Source organism: Drosophila nasuta, chromosome X, assembly GCF_023558535.2.
Source record: "Drosophila nasuta strain 15112-1781.00 chromosome X, ASM2355853v1, whole genome shotgun sequence".
NCBI lineage: Eukaryota > Metazoa > Arthropoda > Insecta > Diptera > Drosophilidae > Drosophila > Drosophila nasuta.
Window position 1 is genome coordinate 17942832 of NC_083459.1, and position 7647 is coordinate 17950478.

Sequence of the window (7647 nt, forward strand, 5' to 3'; positions counted from 1 at the left end):
TGACATTTTAAAAGTATTTCTTAAATAACTTCGAGAAGTTTTATTCAACGCCAACCAAATTTTCAGGAATTTTAAATACTGTCGTTAGTATCACAAAGGAATAAAACTAATAATTATTTACTTTCTTAATACCAAAATTTAACCAATTTCTTGTTTGATGAATTATTTTGCACTTTGAACACTAAGCTAAGAATAATATATATCTAAAAAAACATTTTTAAAAGCAAACTTAATTCACTTTCTTTAACATTTTTTATGATTATTTAAACTCACATCAACCAATAATCTATTGTCTTGCAAAAAACTAATAAAACGCATCAATTTCAAAAATTTCGAGCTTTAATAATTCTCATCGTATTCTGCTGTTAATTATATGTAAGCATAATTACAATGTAGATTTCTTGCACTTGGCAAATGGCTAAAATTTTGCAATTATGCTAAGTAATTTGGCATTTGGCGACATTTGGTTGTTCGAGTGCAATAATGATTGTTTCCCATTGTATTTGTATTTGTTTTGGTATTTGTATTTGTATTTGTTTTGTGCCGTTCCGGTTTCCGTACCGGAAATGGAAGAAGAAGTAATTAAGTAATTATAACAGTCGAAATTTTCGTAGCTAATATTTATGTTAATGCGAATGTTAATGTTAAAGTCGAAGCTAAAAAACTAATTACATTAAAGCGTACAAGCGACTGCTGTGGCAATTGCTGTGCCGATTGCCCCTTAGGGGTGTGGTAGTAGAGGGGGGGGGGTTGAGACACCAGAACACAAGAACATACAGCTGTTGTCGCAGTCAGCTTACCGCTTGCCCGTGGCCAGCAAGGAACAACAAGGACTGCTGCTAACTGACAGTCGTGAGACAGGCGAAAGACAGTTGCGAGTTGAGGTGATGATGGGGAGAGGGAGAGGGTGTGGGGAAAGGGGAAAGGGGAATGGGGGCGAGAAACCAAGGATGTTTAGCTGAAAGGGAATTGAACACAGACGGAACAACAGTTGGCTACTTGGTTGGCTGGCAAGCCAACTCTCTCTCTCCCTCTCTCTCCGTCTCCCTCTCTCTCTCTCTCTCTCTCTCTCTGGCAATGAAGCACAACTTGCCACACTTCATAAACTCTCAGTTGCGGATTCTGTAGCATGCTTAAAATGCAAGGTTTCTCCTTCTTGTTCTCCTTCTTGTTGTTGTCGTTGTCTTGTCGTTGTTGTGGGTGTTGCTGTTGTTGCTGTGGGTGTTGTTGTTGCTGCTGTTGTTGCTGCTACTTGCAATTGCCATTGTCATTTTGCTGCTGTCGTCGCCTTGGCTTTTATGTGTGTCACAGCCGTTAATTGTTTCACGTTTAAATTGTCGACATTTTGCTTCTGTTTCCTCCCACTCTCTCTCTCTCTCTCTCTCTCTCTCTCTCTCTCTCTCTCTCTCTCTCGCTTGCTTGACTGTATTAGTTTTAATTAAACACCTGAGCGTCTAGCAGACTAATTATAGTGAATGTCCGTTGCGTTGCGTTGAGTTGCGTTTTACGTTTGTCTTTCTTCGTTTTGTTACATTTTTAATCAAAGTCATTAATTCGCGCTTGTTAATAACAATTAAATGTGGGCTTTAGCTTTAGCTTTGGCTTTTGCTTTACTTCTTTTCCTTTATTCTTTTTATATAATGCTTTTTTATACCCGCTACCCATAGTGTAGAAGGGTATTATAACTTTATACCGGCAGGAAATGTATGTAACAGGTAGAAGGAGGCATCTCCGACCCTATAAAGTATATATATTCGATATAGCCATGTCCGTCTGTCCGTCTGTCCGTCTGTGTGTCTGTCCGTCCGTCCGTATAAACACCTAGATCTCAGAGACTATAAGAGATAGAGCTATAATTTTTTTTCGACAGCATTTGTTATGTTTGCACGCAGATCAAGTTTGTTTCAAATGTTTGCCACGCCCACTTCCGCCCCCGCAAATCAAAAAAATCGAATAACAAGCGTAAATTTAAAGCTAGAGTTGCGAATTTTGGTATATACTACAATTATTTAAGTAGTTATGATTCCAGAAAATTTGGATCAGATAAAAATTGTGGAAGTTATCAAAGAAATACTTTTGTATGGGCAAAAACGCCTATCTACTAGGGCTCTGAGTTGCTTTGGCCGACAATCTGGTACATTGTGCCGTCTATTTTGAATGGTGTGCTGTATCGATATACCAAACATACCATTTGGTATATTTTTAGTATTTTTTTAGCATTTTCGGTATATTTTGAAAATAATACCACAATATTTTGCCCTTATTAAAAATGGGTAGCGGGTATCTCACAGTCGAGCCCACTCGACTGTAACTTTCTTACTTGTTTTTTTTGTGTGTGTGTGTGTGTCTATTTCATTTCATTTCTTTTTTTGTTTGTTGTCGCTGTTTTTCTTTGTGGGTCCGCATCACAATTAAGCATTTAATCAATACAATTAAAGCCTTGGATCTAGCTGCTGAACATCATTAAAAGAAATGCCCAAAAAGACGCAGACACAAAACGACAATGACGAGATGTTGAGATGGCGATGGCGATGGCGATGGCGAGATGACGATATATAAAAATAAACATAAAACAAAAAGGCAACGATAAAAGGAAGCCAGCAGAGCCAAAAAACTTATTGGTCGACTCTCTCTCTTTCTCTTTATCTTTCTCTCTCTCTCTCTCTCTCTCTCTTTCATTCGCTTACAGCTGCCCTAAAAGATACAAAAGCGGAATTAAAAGTTTCTTTTTTTGTTCTAGGAACCAAAATTTAAGCCAACACACAAACACACACACACACACGCACGCAGCGAAAGAGCGAAGAAGAGAGAGGAAGTGGGCAAAGAGGGGGGAGGGGGGGCTTCAAGTACCACCCAACAAAAGAGTCGCCTCATCTTTGGAAAGAAAATCCTCTAAAATGCGCACACCAAGTGCGCCCAAAATAGGGAAAGGGCAAGGGCCAAAGAGAGGTGGGTGAGGGGAGAAGGAAGGGGGGGACACGGCAAGTTTTTACGCAAATAAACGCACGTTTTTGCACAACTTTGTGCCACTTTCATTTTTATTCAGCTCTCTCTCTCTCTCTCTCTCTCTTTGTCTATCTACCTCTCTCGCTCTTTCACTCTTTATTCTGCTGTTATTTTATTTGCCCCTTTTTATATGCTACACTTTTTGTCATTGTCGCTTTGTGCGGGCTTCAATGTGTGCATGTGTGTGTGTGAGTTTGTGTTTGGGTTTGTCTTTGAGTTTGTCTACGTATGTGTGCGTATGTGTATGTGTGTGTGGGTGAGCCTTCAATTCTGTTTATGCTTGTTGTGTTTTTTTTTCCGGACCGCGCCAAATTCTTTGGCTAATGGAACTAGTAATTACAATTATTTGCCGAGCATATCTATTTGCGCCCATTTTTTCCTTCATTTCAATATAAACAGCATATAATAATATCCAATATTGTATGTAGCTAACAATAGTTTAGCTTTTCTTGCATCCTAAGTAAATAATATTTTGTGTAGCGCAACAGTTTTATTCATCATCTTTTACATCAAAATATGATTCTACTTTATTATAATCTTACATTCTTATATTTCATTTACAATACAAGTTTGATATATTTTTAGTATTTATCTAGTATATATATATATATATATATATATATATATATATATATATATATATATATATATATGATATATTTTTAGTATTTATTTAGTACATTAATTTGGTATATTTTAAGAATAATACCGCACTGTTTTGCTTTTATATAGTATGTAGCTTTCTTACTTGTTTTTATTTTTTCATTTTAAGGTAACTTTCCTTTTGAACAAATAAATAAAAAGGAAAATAACAGAAGTTTTATTTAAATATATATAAATTTTAATTATTGTCAATGATAAAAAAAATAAAGCGAAAGAAACTTATGTCAAATCAAAACTCAGCTAAATTTAACAAACAAAAAAGTTTTACATGAAAACTTACTACTTTTTTTAATAGTCGCATAAAATGGATACAAAAAACTTAAACATAAAAAAATAAAAATCAAATTGATTGCAATTTAAGAGTCAGCTAAATAAAGCATAAAGTTTAACATAAAAAATTCTTTTTTTAATTTTTGTTATAAATAACATATAAAAAAATACTTATTTGCTTGCCCCAAAGTAATGAAAGCAAAACTAATTGACTGCAAATTAAGAGTCAACTAAATGAAGCAAAAAATAAATGTAAAATGCTCAGAAAAAAATATATACTTTTTCTTTCGGTGTATAAAAAGCAAGTCTATTTTTTATTCCACAAATTTTACGAACCAACAAGCAACGAAAACCACAGAGAAAAGAGCTCGAAGCTGAGATACCAAGTAAACAATTAATGAAGTTTTTAGGGCATTTTCTTTGATTAACTTTTAAGCTGCGTGTTGTATAAATGCAATAACTATGCTGAATATATAATTTATATGGAAACAAGTGCCTGCTGCTGGCTGTTATGCCCTTTTAACGTGAGTGTGTGCCAGGTATAAGGAATTAAATCAAATGAAACTAGCGAAAGAGAAAAAGTGAAAAACACGGCTGAATAAATCAAAATTAAATTTTCGCTTTCTTGACACTTTGCTGTCTCCCTCTCTCTCGCTCTCTCGCTCTCTTTCACTCTTTCTCATTCTCTCTTTCTCTTTTTTGTTGTTGCTTTCTCTCTTTTTGTGTGCTGTTGCTTCACTTATGTTGTCATTGCCAGAGCGCCTTTTATTTTTATTACTTTACGCATAAGCTGTGTTTCATTTTTCTTCCCTTTATTATTATTTATTTGTTGTTGCTCGGCTTCTGCTTGTTTCTATACCCTGTAGTATGCCACAAAGTAAGGTCTTTGCAATCTATACTAAGTAAAATGTTTAAATTCTGTATTAATCAATGAAATCTTTTCTGTGATGTTTTGTTACCGATTCTTTACTTCAAAAAAATAAAACAAAAAAAAACAAAAATCTGTGCTAACACTTAAATCTCTGAATCACAAAATTAATTATGCAGAGTCGAATGTAATTTGCTTGCCACACACTAATTTAATCATTTTTTCACATATTTGTTGTTTGACTTGTTAAATGTATTTACCTCGGCTGTGCAGTCAATTGGCTTTCGCTGTTGCTGTTGCTGTTGCGAAAATATTTAACAGGCAATTTATTTTTATGAAAATCGCAACGGCAGCAACAGCAACCGACGATGTAACTGTAATTGCAGCTGAAGCAACGCCAGCAACGCATTAAATCGTTTATAAATCACTTTCGACAACTGTCACACACACACACACGCACACACACACACACAAGCGTAGCCTCGCTTCAGCTTCAGCTTTAGTGTTGCATACTTTTTGGCGCTGCAATAAAATGTCATTTATTATTGTGCATGTTTTGGGGCAGGAAGCTGAAGAGAAAACGCTTTCAATTTCGATTACGTGTCGATTACGTTTTGCTGCCAAACTTGTCATTAAAGTATGTTTTGCATTTTGCTCATTAAAAATTCCAATAAATCAAAGACTATTTTTGTCTTATACTTGATGCGATTATGCCTTGGCCTTCTCTCTCTCTCTCACTCTCCCACTCTCTCTCTCTCTCTCTCTCTCTCTCTCTCTGTCTGTCTCACTCTTTCGTCTCCATTTGATGTAGATTTTCAATTGTTCGCCTCGATTTTTATTATTGCTCCTCTCGAGTCGAACTGCATGTAAATATTTCAGAAAAGCTGTCAACAATTTTGACTTGCCCTTGGGGACAACACTCTGTACATTTTTGTGTGTCGCTCCGCCTATGCAATCAACATAAACATAAATTGAAATATATGACAATTTCCATGTACTCTCTTTTTCATTGTACCTTTTTTTTTTGTTCGGTCGACAAGCGAACAACAACAACAAAAAAACACAAAATACATTTATATGCGATGCCCGAAAGGTAAACGGAAATATAATTAAATATTGCGCGCCGTTTGATTCCCAAAAGAAATAAAGATATTTACCAAACAAAAAAAAATAGGAAAAAAATTATATTTGCTCTCTGGCCGCAATGGAAAAAATGGCAAAATGTCAATATTAATTGCCACTATATACACAAACAAATATATATATTTTACAACGTGCTGAATGTAATTACAAGCCCATCCGGACGACACACTCAATCGAAGTTCGACCTTTCGTAAATTAAATGGTGATAAATGAATTAACCCAAAAGACTCCCAACCTCCCTCCTCCTCCCCCTTCCCCTCATAATACGTATGCAAATACCATACAATATTGTCCGTTCACCACAAACGTAAACAATAATAACAGGTTCTTTTGAGCATCGTTTTTCAGGATTGTTTTTCCTGAAATTTTCAATTTTGCCTTCAAATCATTGGAATCCATCGAATTTAAAGCTATTAAATGATCCCTAATCTCTTTTTGAAGTAATCACACATAGATTATAGATTAATGTTTGCACACATTATGTGCGTTCCTCATAACTTTTGGGAATAGCTTAAATTACGACTCAATAAAAATGCTGAAAATTAACAAAGAAAATGCCTAAACCGAAATTATGATATTTAAGAGTGATTCGTTAAAAGATATATGCATATATGTGTACCATACTCGTATATAGAAGAAGATTCAAGATAAGCGCAATATACACAAGAACAAGAAAAAAACACGCGCACACATTTATCAAGTGTATAAAATTCATGTTATGATTGAAATTCACAGCATCACAAAGCCAATAAAAAACCGCTTGGCATTAAATAAGGGAAGGGAAAAATATACATATTTATATATACTATGTTACATATGTTGTAGATGATATGTGGATAAACAACAAATGTCCTCAATGTAATTCATATTTTGTGTCTTGTCATCTTTGTTTTCAATAATCTTTCTTTCATTCTTTTTCTTTTTTTTTGCTTGTCACTTGGTATTTTGAGGTATTTGCAAAAAAAATTCCAAAAAAAAATTTGTAGATCATTTCAAGGATAAAAGCACAACAGAAATAATTAGAGATATCAACAACAATTTGAAATTATTGCGCTCACCGTTGGGACCAAAAAATCACTTCGAGGTTTTAACCGTTAAACACAGCGAAATTATTCGCTTTCGTCAAAGAACTTTTGATTTAATTGCAAACAACAGAAAAAAAAGTATTATTCAGAATTTGTATTGATTGGATTTGATTTGATTTATTTTTTTTTCTTTTAGCTTTTTACTTTTTTTTTTTTTTTTTTTGAATGATATTAGTGTTACTTGTGTTTTCAACTTTGAAAGTGTTGTTGTTGTTATTTGGTGGCAAAGTGCCGTCTAAGCAAACTTCAACTGGTTGTCGCGATGCTGCTCAAGAGCAGAGTGAAATTTGTGGATGCGTTGAACGACAGCGCTAGCTCCGGGTTCTGTGGCCAGCAGCGACGACGATGTGCACGAGAATGAAACGTCCAGCAGAGACGAGACGAAACGAATGCGAAACGATGGCGAAACGATGTGAAACGAAACGAAACGAAGCGACGCACAAAGCCGATTCCGAAGCTGCGGCCGAAGCCGAAGTTGAAGCTGAGGCTGAGGCTGAGACTGAGGCTGCCCAAAAACGAATGCTGAATGGGAATGTGAACGAGAACGCGGTCGAGGGCAAAGACAAGGCCGAGGGTAGTGCACGAGGACACACACAATCATGAGGTTGGCGT

At 35.3% G+C, this 7647-nt stretch overlaps 1 protein-coding gene across 1 annotated transcript in view; it reads right to left on the reverse strand.

Moving 5' to 3' along the window:
* LOC132796581 (mucin-19) overlaps positions 1-7178 on the reverse strand; it is a 54427-nt gene extending 47249 nt beyond the window's left edge. Inside the window, exon 1 of the mRNA XM_060807799.1 lies at positions 7009-7178. The gene's annotated coding sequence lies outside the window, so the exon portion shown is untranslated. The remainder of the gene's footprint in view (positions 1-7008) is intronic.
* Between the last annotated feature and the right edge of the window lie 469 nt (positions 7179-7647).